The sequence below is a fragment of the Syngnathoides biaculeatus genome, chromosome 3 (assembly GCF_019802595.1).
Source record: "Syngnathoides biaculeatus isolate LvHL_M chromosome 3, ASM1980259v1, whole genome shotgun sequence".
NCBI classification, from domain to species: Eukaryota; Metazoa; Chordata; class Actinopteri; order Syngnathiformes; family Syngnathidae; genus Syngnathoides; species Syngnathoides biaculeatus.
Window position 1 is genome coordinate 21,311,381 of NC_084642.1, and position 17,822 is coordinate 21,329,202.

The 17,822-nt window shown below is 38.7% G+C and overlaps 1 protein-coding gene across 1 annotated transcript in view; it reads left to right on the forward strand.

The window, feature by feature from the left end:
* The window catches only part of igf1rb (insulin-like growth factor 1b receptor), a 91,964-nt gene that overhangs the window by 33,300 nt on the left and 40,842 nt on the right, over positions 1 to 17,822 (forward strand). The window lies entirely within an intron of this gene.

The following is a 17,822-nucleotide window of genomic DNA, read 5'->3' on the forward strand; positions in this document are numbered from 1 at the left end:
AAAGTTAATTGTTAGTAGTTTCTTCTTTTTTATCAAGACCAATCATTTGAAGAATCAGCAAAGATTAAATAAGATTATCATTAAGTAGAGTGTCACAGGCACCTAACGGACTGGTTATCACATCTGCCTCACGGTTTTGAAGACCTAGGTTCAAATACGGCCTCGCCAGTGTGGAGCTTGCATATTCTCGCTTTGCTTGCATGGCTTTCTCCCAAGTACTCTGCCCCCATCCCACCCACGCACCCCCCCCCCCGCCCCCAGAAAAATAACAAACATGTTTGGTAAATTCATTGAAATCTAAAATGTCAGCAAGTGTGTGAATGATTGTTTCTATATGCCCTGCGATTGACTTGCGACCAGTTAAAGGTCTTCCCCACCTCTTTCCTGAAGATAGCTGCAATAGTTTCAGGCACGCCCACAACTCAAGTGAGAATAAGCAGTATGGAAAATAGATGGATGGATTAATTGTCGTCAAGTTTGGCAATTACAGGTCCAAACCTCATATAACACGAAACCTTCATGTAGCATAAAATGATGAATGTCGAAAAAAAACAGGTTTACAGTCCCCTTCAAGGTCAATTCCAAATTTTGTTATATACTGAAGACATTTGGGTATCAACTAAAAAGATGAACATGAGACAAAAGTTCATAACTCCTGCTTTTTTAAATCATATTTAACGATTTTTACATCTAGATGTGCTAAACAACTCAGGACAGAGCACCTTTCAACCCACTCACTTTTCAAGGGTATTGAAACAATTGATTAAAGGTGTTTCTGGTTGCTCAGGTGTTGCCTTTTAGATTGTTTAAGCATTAAATAGTGGCTGTTTTTTTGTTTTTTGCTGGCTTTGGGTTTCACCTGTGAAAACTGCATTTGCTGTTACACAAACATTAAGATCAGATAGGTGTCCCTGGGAGAAAAGCAAACAATTTTGAAGCTGAGAGCAGAGGGAAAATTAATCAGAGCTATGGCACAAACATTAGGCATAACCATTACAACAATTTGGAATGTCCTGAAAAAGAAAAACTACTGGTGTACTGGGTAAAAAACATTGAACAGGTAGGCCAAGGGTATCAACAGCCGTTGAAGTGGGTGGCTCATACAAAAAGTCCACAATCCCGAGTTATTTAGCACATCTAAATGTAAAGACTATGAAATAAAAGGTGGAATTCTGAACTTTTGTATTATGTTCATCTTTTGATCTGTTACCCAGATTTCTTTATTCACTACAAGAAAAACAAAGCAATTAAACTTGCCATTACAATACTTTTAGAGGTATGTCTCCCTTGTGAAAATGGAAATACACATTGGGCAACTTTGACTCAAATTATGTCATGGGTCCCCCTAAAACATTTTTTTAGCTAACAAAATGTCTATTTTCAATTCTCACACGTAAGACCCTAAAAATGAGATGAGTGTCTTATTGACATTTCACTTTAGGTACTGATTTTATGGTGGTCTTCAGTCTCTATGGTTTCTTGTTTCTACTTGTTTTAAATATCGCTTTATCCTCATGTTTTGATGTTATGCATAAGTTGGCCGGATAGTATTGAGACTGTTTATTAGACCCACCGAGATGGACTGGATAGGCTCCAGGCAGGCCTTGAAGTCTAGTTGCAAAAAGTCACACATGAGCATGAATTGTAAAGTTGCCAGAGTGGTCCGTTGCTGCCTTACGGGAATCTGATACGCCTGGTCCCCTGTCTTTCCCATTAAATTCCAGGGATGGTTCAGTTGGCTTTAACATGTCAACACAAAAAAAAAATACAAATGTGCAACTCAGCAAGGGAGAATAGAATCACAGATTTTTCTGTTGAATTGGATGTAGAGACTCCTTTCAGTCTACTTTCTTCCAGAAGTGAGCTGACTCCACGATAACTGAGAAATTATTTCATATAATTAAAAGACTTTTATTTTTAAGGTGATCGGCTGGCAGTGTTTTGGAGGCGTTATTGGAATGCATATGAAGACTGTTGGCTTGAGATTCAGCAACCATGATGATAAAATAAACTATATATATTAAAAGTTTATATCAATTTCACACAGCATTGTCCTCTAACGTTGTCTGACTTAAAATATCTATACTGACAATCTTGTGATGTAATTGACCTTACCGCTCTTGTCAAGAATTTAAACCCAGCAAAAAGAGAAACGAGATGAGCTCTAAAGCCTCTGTTGTAGCCTCCTGCAGAACACCTTGGGGAATCACCAGTCTTTTTTTTTTCTTTTATTGAACATTTTATCAAACAGGTTTTCTATCGATGTTGATCATGTCTATCAGAATCAGTTGTGTTTGCCAAGTATGTGACAAAACACAAGGACTTTGTCTCCCGTAGTTGGAGCCACTGTAGTACGACATACATATTGAGTATGAAAAACAATTGAGTCATTTGACAGGGAACTTTTTTTTAATTAGAAAACTCAGTTGTGGGAAGTTGTGCAAAGGATGCAGTGTTTTCGCATTCATAGCAGTTAAATTCCATTATAGGAATAGTTCTAGTGCAATGGCCATTATGCAAATTGTGTCAAGATTTCAAGGCATGTCTGCAGGTTAAAGTGACTAGTCGTGCGATTATCTATATTATATCATAATACTAATTAATACTGATTGTCCCAGCAGAGTGTAACAACAACAACTTGAGGCAGAAAGCTGTCAGCATGTTGCAGTGGAATTTTAAATTCTCTGTTTAAGAGTTTGATAACTTAATTGCAAAAGGGAAGAAGCTGTTGGAATGCCTGCTAATTTTGGTTTGCATTGATCAGTAGCACCTACCCGATGGAAAGAGCTATAAGAGCTGGTGGCCAAAATATGGCGGGTCCGATTGGATACTGCCTGCTCTTGTCCTAGGGTGGGTAGGGTGGTGCCAATTGTGTCCATTGCAGTCAGAGGTTGTGCCTTTTTTGTGGCAGCCCCAAACAAGACTGTGATGGAAGTACACAGTACTGATTGGTTGAGCACTGTGTAGAACAGAAGCTCTTGTGCCAAGCCGTGCTTCCTCAGAAGCCGCAAGAAATACATCCTTTGCCGGTTTTTTTTTTTTTTTTCAGAATGGAGTTGTTTGTCCCACAGTTCAGGTCCTGTGAGACTACTTCCCAAGAGCTTGAAGGTCTCGACAGTTGACACAAGACAGTTGGACAGTGTGAAGGGCAGCTCTGGTGAAGGATGCCTCCTGAAGTCCACAATCTTTCCAACAGTCCTTTGCGTGTTCAGCTCCAGGTTCTGTTGGGCACACCCAAGCTCCAGCCTCTCCACTGAATGCGCATGGGGGCCATGGAGTAACACGACCCTGCTATATTTATTATGTGGTGTTTAAAAAAAAAAAAAAAAGTGTAGGTCTGTGGGGAATTTTTAGGGTTGGTCGGGAAATTGGAACCACAAGCTTTTTTTAATTTTTTCTTTTTTTAATGCCTTATAGCGCAAAATCGATCACGAAGGTGGCGGCATCAGTGGTATGTGGAACCGGGAGGAACGCTGAGTAGGTCACCATAGCTTATGACTACAATGGACCAATCATGAGAGTTGATCTCTGGGGAACTCTACGGACAGCTACAGTTTTTGCTGTGTGCGCATCAATTGACCAATCCGTCGGTCATGTGATGCAATTCAGGCAATTTCGGCTGTGCAAGTATGGCGGTATAAAAGGGACTAAACCTTGCCGGAGAGGCGTTACCAGAAAACGTGTTACCGTTCAATGGCGACAACAGCAACAATGCACCGGGCCAATGTACTGTTTTGTCTAAGGGGAAAAAAAGAACAAACTGGGCAAAAACGTGTGGTGGTATGTTCATGTATGTATGTAGTCTAGGAAGCTAGTACTAACACTAACAGTTGTACGTAAACATTCCGGCCTTCTGTCGAATCTAAAGCATTGGTAAACATTGGTTCATGCACGTAAAGAAATGTTGCAACTCTGTGCAAGACAACAATAATTATGGGAGGTGAGGTGCAGGCCATAATACTCAATCCTATTGGTTGGCGTCGACGTGCACTGTCTTAGGGGTCAAATGTCACACTCTTAAGAAGTTTGGTCATCTAAGAAATGGGCTGTAATAGCTAAATCCTAAAATCCTGTGGTCTGATCTAGGCAGAAAACAGACAATGAATGTCTGCTAACCTAAGCGCTATCTTACACTGATAAGAAATGTAGACATGCTAATTAGATTAACTCTAATGTTACACTTTACAGTCAATTATGACACTTCAAACAAGACACGGAGCATTCGAGAAATGTGGTGTGGTCCCCACGTCTCCAAGGAGTGCTTGGGCTAAGGTTCACAGTCTTTCAATAAGGCTCTCAACCAGGCAATATAAATTGTTAGCTAAAGCTAACACTTGTGTGTTTAAACATGTTGGTGTTCTGTAGAATTATGGTCAAACAGAGAGCACTAACCGATCAATGTATGTTGCCCGATAAAACAACAAAATAAACTTCAGTAGTGAAACAACTGTACATCCATAGTAATACACTGACAGAATACTTTACATCCTAGGTGTGAAACAAAAGATGAAAGAATTGTCGGCAGTATTGTATATGGCAACTATACATGAATAAACCATAGGTGAACATTTGTGGACAGCCTATTTAGTGCAGGTGAAAATGATACAGGCAGGCCTTGAGCAGTATCATCTTTATCCTGTTATACCTGAATATCACAGTATCAGTCTCCATCTTAAAACATAAAGGACTACATGGATGGTATGATTGCTCCTTGAAAACCCCACCCACCCTCTTTTTCATTGTCCTCTCCATTGGCTCCAGGAGGGAGCAACAACACTTTTTATTTGTCATGTCTTTTCCAGGGCAGTTAGTTGGTAGGTGCCAGGAATGTCTTTTGTCTTCTAGTTATCCAATGCTGTGAGCTGATCTGACAAATTTGTTTTCCAAACATGTTCCACAAGGTGAACTTCAGGCTCTGTTTAGACGACGTTGAGCAAAATACTTTCCCTTTGTTACCTCCAATGCTTTGGCCATAAGCAATTACAAGGAAGGATATAGTCAACGAGTGGCATGCATCGAGTGGTTAATAAATATAATAAAGTCAGTAACTATTCTCAGACTTCTGTATTCGTCCATGAAAGCAAACATGTTTGTTCATGTAAGACATTGGCAAACGTCTCTATTTACGTTCACAAAACAATGATCTACATTTTTGCCCATTTTACAGACCAAACCACTAACTGAATCATCATCAATTTATGCACCCATCCATCCATTTTCCAAGCCGCTTATCCTCACAAGGGTCACGGGAGTGCTGGAGCCTATCCCAGCTATCTACAGGCAGGAGGCGTGGTACACCCTGAACAAACAACCATTTGCACTCACATTCACACATACGGGCTGTTTAAGGATTCACCCATTATCAGTTTAAAGTGTTAATTTTTGGGGGGTGGGGTGTTGGATTTTCAAATGGAACCATCTCATTTTTTTAAAGAATGCTAATGAAAGTTCATCAAATATTTAAAAAAAAATTAGCAGATTAAGAAAATATTCAAACAATTATTAGTTGCAGTCCGACAAAGAACTTCAAGAAAATAACGGAGAAATCCATGGATTCAGTGTCTTGCCTTTTTTGATTGCCAAATTAAAAAAAAAAAAAAAATTTCAGGTTTTGCCTCCCTAAATGGGAATCTATAAATGTCCATTAGTGGGCTAATGGTATGCCAAAAATCAGTTATGTACTTTGGTTTTAAGGTCAGTTTGATTCAAATTTGGTACAGTAAGGGAACAAAACGACAGCTTTAAAGGGAAGTCCATATGCAGTTTGAAACACAGCTACAAGTCAATTCTTCTGTAAATAAAATATGGTCAAGTTCTCAGCCTAACTAAACAAAATGTCTTCAATACTTAGTTAATAAATATTAAACAGTAATGACAAAATTTAAAAGTGTTTGTTCTATTTAGGATGCTGACAAGTGAATTAAATATGTAACAAACAAACAAATGTAAACATTTTTTTTTTCAATAATATGAGAGCATTACTCTATCAGGATTTTTGGGGCCAATCAACAATTAGAGAGTTTAAATAGGCCGATGACCGAGCACATCACGCATTTATTTGTTGTATATACAATGGAACCTTGGGTTACAAACTTAATTCAACCCTGTTTGCAACCGGAATCATACGCAAAGAGCAGTCATGTTCCTCAATGAAATTAATGGAAATGCAATCAATACATTTCATCCCCCCAAAAAAACATTATACTTTCCAATACCTTTTTTTCCTATGTGGTTCAAAATATAGTGCATTATAGAAATAAATTAATACACATAATACAGATAATATAAAGAAATAATGCAGTAAATTAACATCACTATGTATTGCTCATTAACTTTTCATTCACCCAGGGGAAAGAGTGAGACTACAGCTTCTCACTGAGGAATAGTCTTCTTCAATGATGACAGGGAAATTCTGATTCAGGTTCTTTTTGTTATCTGTTTTCTAATCCATTGATTTTGGCACAACAAACTGATCCAAGTCTCTTTCTCTTCAGAAAAAAATAAAAAAGTGGGGCATCACATTGTCACTTAAGAGATTAATTGCTCTGTTGGACAATTCATTGTAAATTTATTTTGGTCATCTTTACTTTTCATTTCTTTTAGCTCTCAATCAAAGCAAAACAATAACAACAAAGACACAGTGGCCTACCTGATGGCCCTATCTTACTGCAATAGCAGAGATGTTGCCAAGACTGCCGAAACTGATCAGTAGTTGCGACTCTGGAACCCAGGAGACCAAAATATTGCTTGTGGTCTCACCAGAAAGATGTCTGGGAGACCTTTGCAGACGACATCAAAATAAGTTTTCAGTAGTTTCATCATTATTCAGGTGGTTTCTAAAATAGCAAAAGTAGGTAATCTGTATTATTAAAGACCATACACATTTTAAAATGGAAATAATGCTCGCAGGACATGTAGCAATTGTAACGAGAGAATGATAATTATCAATCCAAGATGTCTTCTTTATCCCAAATGGGAAAGTTTATTTATTTACTATCTTGTCTACCTCTAAAAATACAAGTACATTTTTCTACAGTCATTGTACTGTTAATGTAAAATTGTTCTTATTGAAAAAATGCCTAATCCCAGAAGTGTCCTGACACAAATATGCAAAACTGGCAGCATGGCACAATTTTGATTCTGAGTCAACTCGGGCTGGACAATATTTTATCTAAGCATCGTCATTGCAATACGCATACGTGCAATAGTCACATCACAGGGTCTGCTGCGACGTTGGAGTTCTGAAATATGTTGTGAAATATTGTCCCCTTCTCAAATTCTTAAATTTTAGAATAGTTTAGTTGTTGTTTTTATTGTTTCCAATTATTTAACAAACGTAACTATCAAACAAATATAGCCAAAGTGAACTTAAAATTCAGGTTTTAAATGATTTTATTTGCTAAGGGGGGGAAATGGATTCAGAGTTACATGTCCCTATGTGAAAAATAGTTACCTCCCCCCTTGTTAAATCATGAATAAATTATGGATAATTATAATATTTTGTTAATTTTCACTGATCACACCAAAGGCTGATAACTTCCAGACCTGTTTAGTCAAGAAATCAGCCAAAGCACAGGGAGAGCCATTATCCTCCCATGGAGAAAACAAGGAACAGTGGCCAGGAGTGGCCAGCCAACAAGATTACCCCAAGAGAACAGCAATGACTCATCCAGGAGGCCACAAACAGACACCTTATAAAGAACTGTAGGCCTCCCTTGTCTCAGTTCGTCAGTGTTCATGATCATAAGAAAGATATTGCAAAAATGGCATCCATTGCTGAGTTCCTGACCAAAAAGTACATAGACATGTCTCACTTTTGGTGGGGAAAAAAGGTTTGCTTTTTCAAAGGTGTGTGTGTATGTGTCAGATCTTGTGTAAACGTAGCACAGCATTAAGCAAAACAGTGTCATACCAACTGTCAAACATGGTTGTGGTAGTATCAGTCACTGTGATTTGACAGGCGCACGTGCGCCCGCCCGCCATCGCACTCGCAAATCTGCACAGTCGAGCACCAAAAATCATGTGCTTGAAATTTGTTACGAGTAGAAACACATATATATTAAGAGGTCGCTAGTTTTCTGTAGTCTTGACCAATGTTCCATCTGAGCTGCGCCACTGCGCAATTGCGCACTTGTTGCACACTCTCACCGCACATGAAAACCGAGCCCTCGCAGTCAACCACAGCCTGACGGCTTTATTTATTTATTTATTTTTAAACACGGAAGCACACTGTCTCTTAACAATGAGCTGCTGCTCAGCCTACTTCTACTTCCTAGTTTACTTGACACCCCCCCCCTTATGGTTTTGGTATGGTCTTTGGTTCATTTACTCCTTCATGACTTGGACATCTAGCTGTGATTGATAGAATCATGAATTCTGCTCCTTAACATCAAATCCTGAAGGAGAATGTTCATGTTTGTGACCTCAAGATGAAGGGCACTTTGGTTCTGTAGCAAGGTGATGATCCAAAACACATTGGAAGTCAACTTCTGAATCGCATATAAAAAACACAAAAGGAAGGTTTTGGAGAAGCCCAGTCTAAGTCCTGAAATGCATTAGCATTACCTTAAAAATGCTGTTGATCCTCAAAAACCCCAAATTTTTGCTCAGTTCAAACAATTCTGCAAGGAAGACTGGGCCAAAATATCTCCACAGAGATGTGAGACACTCATTGTCAGTTTTGGAAAACACTTGATTTCAATTGTTGCTGCTGAGGATGGCCCAAACAGTCTTTAAGTTTAGAGTGCCATTACTTTTTCCACACAGTGACAGGTGCATTTCTCTTCTTTCATAAAGGAAATAAGTGTTTTGAAAATACCCTTTTAAGTTCACTTGAGTCATACTGTGTCTATATAAATTGAATTGTATTTACAGTACATCCACGCTTGAGCCTCATATAAACATTTGAAGAACATATCAGTTAATCTCTGGGCTGTCAGACCACCCTTGTCGCTAAAGTCCTTTCATTCAAAGTCTCCCTGCAATCTGCAGGTCCGACTCAAATGGCCATCGCAAAGTGGAATTCCAAGTCAGAGAGTACTGCACATCTGTTTCCCTTTGACTGTAATTATCCAGAGGAAGCCTCAGACAACAGGTCTCCTGTGGGAGGGCTCCAAGCTGTGAGCGACCCGAATGAGGAGGGGGTAGGGAAGGGAGTCCATTGGGCATCGCTTTTTGATTGTGTCACCAACAACATAATGTGAAGCGTCTGTTCCGACATGTATACCGTATATCTGAAAACTTAAATGACATTTTAGATGGTAGGTGGTACAGTGAACACCTACAGTTTCATGATTTATAATTTGCAAATTAATCTACTTGTGATTTTTTTACTAACAAGTAGTTGTGAAAAATGCACTTATTGTTGCAGCCATTTTGGGTAAATTCTGAGTCCCCAACTCTCGTTTTGGTGGACTTCCTACTATGGAATTTGCCAAAATGAGCCCAATCGGAAACTATTATCCTAAACCAGAGGTCCATAACCCTAAATACTCAGAGCCATTTGGTTAGTTTCCCATAGGGGGACGGCGGGGAGACACCAGGCGCAACAAGACATTCAAAGTGAGGATTACGCTGATAATATTTTTTGTTTGTTTGTATTTGTTTTTTTTTGTTTTTTTGAATTAACCTTATAAACAACTTGCATTTATGGAATCAATAAAGAGCTGCAGAGAACAAGAAATTTTATTTCTGCATGTAGCAAAAACAGTAAACTCGGAAAAAAGACGTTTTGATGAAGCTTACGCTCAAATAAAATAGTTTATTTAAGGCCTCCTCTTTTTCATGAGATTAAAGACAAATCTAGATTATGCACCTGCAACCAACCAAAAATGCTATCTGCTTCTGTGTTCCGTTATGCTAATTTTTTATTTTAGCGTGTTATTTTTTTTTATTTAAAGGTTTATGTATTTGACCTCGGTGTCATTTTTGATCCTGAACCTCAGTTTATAGCATAGGCACATCAGAGCAATAAGACATCCCCTTTGTCAAACACGATTGTAAGATGTCATGTCTGACCTTTTGAATGGTGTTTTTTTTAATTTAGTATTTTTTTTTTAATAGTTCCTGTAGCTCATAATATTAAATGCTTTATCCATGGTTTAGCTACCAGGGGGTGGAATAGCTCAATAAATCTTAGTGATAAGTGTCACACATCAGGTTTTGTGACTCTTATTTTTTTATTGGGGCATGGAGGGCGGGGAATTAAGGAGGGAAAAAAAATTATTTGAATTTTACATCCTCTTCAGTTTTAGAATAATATATTAAAAATTAACTCATTTGAATTAAATCCTCATTTATTTTCCAAAGTCACAGAGAGCCCCAGCAGAAGAATGAAAGAGAGAGTCACTTGCGGCTTTGGAGCCATGGGTTGCAGGCTCCTGGTAAGCAGATGGGCCTCGCTGCATGACGTGCTTTTCCCCCTATGACTGTAGCATGGCTTCAGATTCAATCATGTCAAGGATTCAACATAAAAAAAGGTGTGATGGTCCATTCATCAATACTTACAGTTTTGTTCATTATTATTATTAATACTAGCAGTTGTATTATCTTTCAGGGGCAGGGTTCACACTGCTCGTTTGCCATCTCGCCAGTGGCTAATTGAAACAGGATGTGGCAAAGTGAACATTGCCCACGTTAGCCACGCTGGTGAATCAAAATTGCCTTTATTAAAAGCCCTTGCTGATAATTGTTAAAATGAACGTGGTGCCGTGTGTGAATGGTGTTAGTGGTTTTGTTCCCCAGCTTCGTCAATAGCTTCAATTCACTGTCCAGTCACTGCTGGATAAGCAGTCAGGCTCACTGTCTTTCCCAGCTGTGGGGGAGCAGCACATCGGGGAAGAGAAGACCTGATCCTCCTTGGCGCCCAATTGAAGCATGTATATTTAGTATCGTGATGTATAATTGAAGTGTCGATGGTCAGTGTGTCTTGCAATTCACATTAGCTCTGTCAGCTAGTTAACTTCCATTTCCATTTATGCGCGAGCTGCTAATCACACTTTCCGAGTCATGTCGACCAGCGGAAGCGCTGGCTCGAACCAGGACAGAACTACATTGCTACCCTCTTCCCCAAAAAGATTTAATATATTTATTTTTATCTAAAATTATTGAATTTGAGAAAATTCAATATACAGTCCTTAACATCCTTCTGGATGATTATCAAAAACAAGGGAATCATTTCAGTACTTTTACTTTAATTGATGAAAACATTAACGGTTTATATTTTCCCATTTTAACCACTTATATACATCTTGGTAATGAAAAGTGTCACTTGTGTTACGCCATCCCTACAGTATGCTGACCCTGACAGCACTGACTGACAAGAGCATCATTATAAGGTATTACATTCTTACAAGGCACGAAGGTAAAACTATGTAAATACTCTACAGTGATTTAACAATTCGATAGTAAAATAAAGCTTTGTCTTTTATATCAATTCATCATAACATTTTGCTTGGCCTACAGGAAAGAGTTATTTTTTGGTTAGTTTTAATGTTGTGGTGGTCATTATTTATGATAATTTGTTAAGTGAATAATACGAATAAACTTTCTCCCGGAAAAAAACGTGCTAAATCACAATGTTTGTTTCAATGAAACACTCGAAAAAAGTTACAATTGCGTATTTTCCCCGATTGTTCAGCCTAACCCTACTTCTGATTGGTGACTAGGAAGTTAAAATAGGGCCCACATCATCAAAGCTTATCATCCTACTTCCCAGTAATGAGGACTGACAAAGTGGAGCTCAAGGTTTATCCCCATAAGCAAACATAATGTTGTGTTGTGGCTAATTACACTTGTGCGAATGAAATTTTTATGCTCTTTAAGCCACATTGTCTAATAGGTTTCATGACCCAGTGCCAACATCGACTGGTAATCCAAAAACCTCCAGATGAATAGTTTGACTCGCAAAGTAGTTCACATCAACCAGCAATGAGGACAAAAACGGTCTAGGGTAAATTAAAACTGAACCGAGCGCAAAACATTGAGGTCAGTCAAGGACATCGCCACACATCGCCCTTTATTCTCTGGGCGTTCCAGTAATCAAGCAAATTTGGGAAAATAAACACCACCGGTGCAGTCTCCATAAACACACCAACAGCTTGGTGATGGACAAAAAACACAATATACCCACATATTACTGTTTCCAGTCCTGCACAAAGCATGCTCTGTTTGGATCAGACAGTTTGTCAATGTTGAAGGCAGCTCAGTGATTCGAACCGCCAGCGGTCTGTCCGCTAACTGTCGGATCCAACTAGTGTCATTAGAACTTGGAACCCCGTTTGAAGTGAATTTGCAGCTCAAGACATTTTTGGACCCAGCCATTTAATGACAAGACATCTGCACATTCGGTAAGGTGATAACATCCACGAGTCCTCTGAGTAATAAACATGACTGCAATGATGCATCACTTTGTCATGTGGAATGCATGTTTGTGCTTGTCTCGCCAGAAGCCATCAAGCATCAAGATCCCTAAATACAAACAAAAGCATGGTGGACAACCTTTATAGACAGTGATGTGAAGGCTTTAATAAAATATTTACACTGGACAAATCTTTCCAAAACAATGAAGTATATTGATGAAAAGTGTTACTAATAGGACCAATCAAGCAGCCCAGTGGGACCATTTATTTTGAACAAGACCAATCTCTAGAGAGCTAAAAGGCAGGAAAGTTCTCCCAAATTGTCTTGACAACCATCACAATTAATTAGGGAGTGAGCCAAGTCACAGGCTCAAGGTGTCAGGTTCAGTGACTTTAGTCTCCATCAGAAGTGGAGAGCTTGTTTTACCTGATCTTTGCTTTTATTCAGAGATTAACCAAAATGTCTTTCTAATTTGCTACAGCGTCGTAAAAATTTATCCTCTCCCTCCTTGATTACTAATTTTGTGTTTGTGTGTGTGTTGGCAAGGGGAGGGGCAAATTATGTTCAAGTACTCGAGAGTCCAGAAATAGTTCTCAATAACCATACTCAATTTTTGAATAATTTGTACAATAATGTACATTTGGAACAAAAATATGCAATATAAAAATACGCATCTAACCACTCTTTTTTTTCCCCAAGACAGCAACAAACATTTTACTCTTTTATTTTAGCAATAAAATGGAAAAAATCTTGGAGTCCTACAGGTGTTTTTTTTTTTTTTTTTTTTTTTTTTTTTTTTTTTTTTTGCAAACTCCATGGGGGCTTTCATGTGACTTGCCCAGAGGTGAAGCTTCAATCAGGCAACTTTGCTATAAAGCCCCGCAAAAATATTTAAAAACAAAGCTAAGAAACAGCTTATAAACATTTAAAGAGGAAACAACAAAAGTCCAATTTTAAACAGTGTGTAGTACAAAAAATATTTCTTTCTACAATATTTCTTTATTACCTAAACGAATTATTTTAGTTTTGCTGTGATTTAATTGAAGAAAATTTTGGCTTATCCAGTTATCTGTTTTAGACAGTGACATATCATCTGTAGACACAGCTAGATATAATGGTGTCTCATCAGCATAGCTAAGATAATCAAAATTAAAGTACTGAAGAATTTGAGCCCACGGTAACATATAGAAGCTGGACAGGTGGGTTCCACGAACTGACCTTTGAGGGACCCCATAGCTCATTGCCATTCGATGAGATTGAAAACTTCCAACGGTTACAAAATAATTACATTCCTCCAGGTAAGACCTGAACCATTTAAGGACTGTTCCATTTAGTCCTACCATTTCCAACCTGCTCAGCAGTATATTATGATCTACTGTATCAAAAGCCGCACTGAGGTCCAAGACCAAAATTCACGAGTCACTATTCAACCATCATTTAACACTTTGATATGAGCAGATTCTGAGCTGTGTTGAGTTCAGAAACCTGATTGAAATTGATCAAAAAGTCAATTTAAGTTCAAGAAACTGCTAGGTTGATTAAAAATAACTTTCTCAACAATCTTTGCTATGAATGGAAGATTTGAGCTGGTTCTATAGCAAGAGTCACCAACTTTTTTGAAACTGAGAGTTACTTCATGGCTAGGGAGTCATACGAAGGGCTAACAATTTGATAGGCTTCTTGAAATAACAAATGCACTCAGTTTTCCTTCACGTAAACATTATTAATAACAATTAATGATACTCTCTATGTGGAGACACTGATCATGTTAATGATTTCTCACAAAAATTATCAACAATGACAACAAGGTGGAAAACAGATATCAATATTCAGCACTTTACTAATCAAGGGAAAGCTTCACAATTTGCTTCACAAACTTTGGTGGCTGAAGGGTCCTCCGAACTGTTGTCTTTTTTTATTGCTGTTTTTAATTTATTGCATAAAGGAACATTCAGCTTATTTGAAATTCTTGGAACAATTCATCTTGTCATAAAAATACCCTTTAAATAGTCCATTAATCCATTCCTAAGCACACAAGACCTACAGACAATCTTTTAGGATAATCTTACAATACATAAAATTGCCCAGTGTTTGAGGTGCTTGGTCTGGAAGGCGTAAAATAGGCTCAAAAACAGGTAGGCAGCTTGTCTTTGCGTGTACTGGGCCTCAGGATGGTAAAATTGCTTAAACATTGTCTGCAGGACTACTAAAAGTTTTATAATGGCGACAATTTGACCTTACTTCCGTTATTTCCTATTGGGGGGAAAATAGTTTATAGATGAGAATATCTCGCTAACTCCCCCTGCTGGCATTTTTGGAGGCAAGCCCACCACTTGAAACAACTTTCCTTCTCCACGCCCTAATCTACACGCTCTCCCACCCCTTATTTCCTCCTGTGGTGTAGCAGCCCTGCAACACGTTAGCACAAAAGCCTGGTATCCATTATGTCGCAGACTTGTGTATTGCATCAGGTTCCCGCCCTTTCCCCCACCCCAGCTGTTTGTCACCATTTTGTTTAAGCTTACCGTAAGGTCAGAGAGTCTTGCTCAAGCAGGAGGTGTAAGGCAGGGTGGGTGGGGGTAGAGGAAGAACATTGTGTGCCAGAAAAGGACTTGCAACCACAAAAACAGCTTGCCGAATGGCTGGTGAAAACACACAGTTTGGAAGGTTCTGATTGATGGACCAGTGAAGGTCACCTTATGGTCACTGACTGATTTGTTTTATCAAAGGGGACAGGTTGCAGTTCCATTGCTGACTTTGTGGGTTCTGCTGATCAGAAAGTAATTGTGGTTGTCTTTTTTTTTTTTTTTTTTTTTTTTTGCTTTGAGAAATTACTTTGTTGTCCTGTTAATATCAGACTAAAATTTTGTTGTTCTCTATTAATGCTATGGCCTGCTCACATTAGTTGGTGTTGCCAAAAAAGCTTCACATCTGTCTCAAGCTCTCATTTCCCAGTTAGGCCTGATTTCAACAAACTTCTTTGAAGTTTGTCAAAGTACAAGTCCTAGATTTGTGTGTCAAACAGAAATGACTGACTTGTTCAATTTCAAACTTTTATGACAACCGTCCCATTATTCTGGTGATTTGTTAAACTTGTGTTAGTTAGGGCAAAAAATTTTCAGCATTTTTGAGAACCCTCAAAATCTTTAAGGAACTTTGATGGCATGGTGGCACAACATGGCAATTTAGCGTCACCCAGGTTTCTAGCTGCACCTGCTTCTGATTGGGACTCATTTTAATTCCCAAATAAAAGCCTGAAATTCACCCCAAAATGGCTGCTTCAAACCAAAATGGCAGACCTAAAGTTCCATTTCATGGCTGCAGAATATTTCATGTCATTGTCAACCATCCCAGTCAAAAATGTTATTTGACTTTTATAGCCATCAATGGCTGTGAATGAGTTTTTATATAGACATGTCCATTCTGTTTCGTGTAGATAAGTGATAATTGTGTGAAGGGGTATTTATTTATTAACTTATTTTACTTTTGAAATTCTTTGAACAATGAAAAACACTTCAAGCACAAGCCAGTGTTGAAAGCATGATCTATGTCATATCAGTTATATATTATATCAGGCGTTTTTAAAACACTGACACCCCCCCCACACACACACACACACATACACACACATGACTAATGCAAGGAGACACCCCATGGCTAATGCAAGTAGGTAACATCATTTTCACTCCAAATATTTCATCGCAAGTCTTTTTGACCCAGTCAAATTATGGTTCCAGATTGGGTTGGATGTACTACACATTTCAAATCCTCTTAGAGGTTGTAAATCAAGCCTTTTGTTCATTATTTGTCCTCACATTGGAAAGTGAGGGGACCTCCACTACAGCAGATTTAGCAATTTGAACACTCAGTGGGAAGGCTTGTAGTTGCTTGTTGTCAGAAGTCATTCACTTAGCAAATGTGTTGTATATCAGAAACACTTGCATAATAAACTTAGACTTAGATAGATAATATAATAGACTTGCATAAGTCAATTTTTAGCACCAAATGCTCCAAAATGGATATTTTTTCAGAGCCATTTACTGTACGTCCTTTCATATTATTTAACATGCATAAGACATATTTAGCTTTTTTTTCCATCAGTGTCACAATTTTCACAATTCCAGGTGTCTTAATATTATCTTTTACATGCATTTGTTAAAAATACCTCAAGGATCAAGAGTTGCACAGGATTTACAGAACTTTGCTGAAATTATCCGGTTTTGAAGACATTGACAAGACATTGTCTGGTCACACGGTCAATGAACCACTGCCCCACCCAACTGCACTGTGTGCCAATGCACGTATTCCTCACTGTGACAACTGAGGGTATATCGTGGAGGTAATAGGTCGCCCACTTGATCACCTAAACCCTCACTGACCCTGAGGAACCTATTGCACACCTTGGCTCGCAGTATGGGACCGTGGGTTTAGCTTTTTTGGCCCAGTACTGTTGGTCAATGGTCCTCAATTTCCATGATCCATCTATTTTCTGGACCACTTTTATCCTCAATCGTGACAGGTGTGCTGGAGCCTAACTTTGGCAAAGAGGCGAAGTTAAGCCTGAGCTGCTCTTTGCTGGGCACATAATCTATTCACACTCACATTCACACCTATGGGCAAGTTTGTCACCCATTAGCCTATCATGTCTGTTTTTTGGGGATGTGGGAGGAAACCAGAGTAGCCAGAGCAAACCTATGCAGGCACACAGAGAACATGCAGACTCAACACAGCCAAGGGCAGATTTGCCACCATTCCACCCCAGTGCAGACCAGTTTCACATGAAGCCATATTTCGATGGACCGCTGTAGCTGCTCTGCAGCAAGATCAAGTCCACAAAGGCGACTCAGTGCTCAGCCCCTATTGCTGCCCTTTTACTGGGTACCTGCTTGGAAATAAGTTCAAATGTCATTGAAAAACAAACGACTTAGTTGCATTTCAACAAGTTGTTTGAGAATGACAACACTATTCAAGCCCCATCTACCTCTCAAGCATGGTGGAGAATCCTACTATGTAACATCTGGCCTTGACTTTATCACAGGTATCATGAAATCAGAAAATTATCAATTTTTTTTGCAAAAATGTCTTACCCAGTATATAAGAAAACTTAGTTCGAGGTGATGTTAGATGCAGCAGGGCCGCTGCGTAACAGACTGTCCAAGCTAGCAAGACTAAGCCCAAAAGCAAGCATTCAAAAACACAACTGAATTGTTAAAAGGGAAAAATACCGTCAAAATGGCCCTGCAATGAGTCCTGATCTCCATCCAATTGAAAATATTTGGGGGGCAGCTCAAGTCTGCCATTGGAGAAAAGCACCCAAAAAAATTCAAGAGTTTGAAGTGAGAGAAAATACCGCCTGAGCAGTGCTAAAAGGTTATGAATGGAGAAGAAACATTTGGGGGCTATCATCGATGCCAAATGTTACATTACTTTAGACCTCAAAGTAAAAATATCCTGATGACATA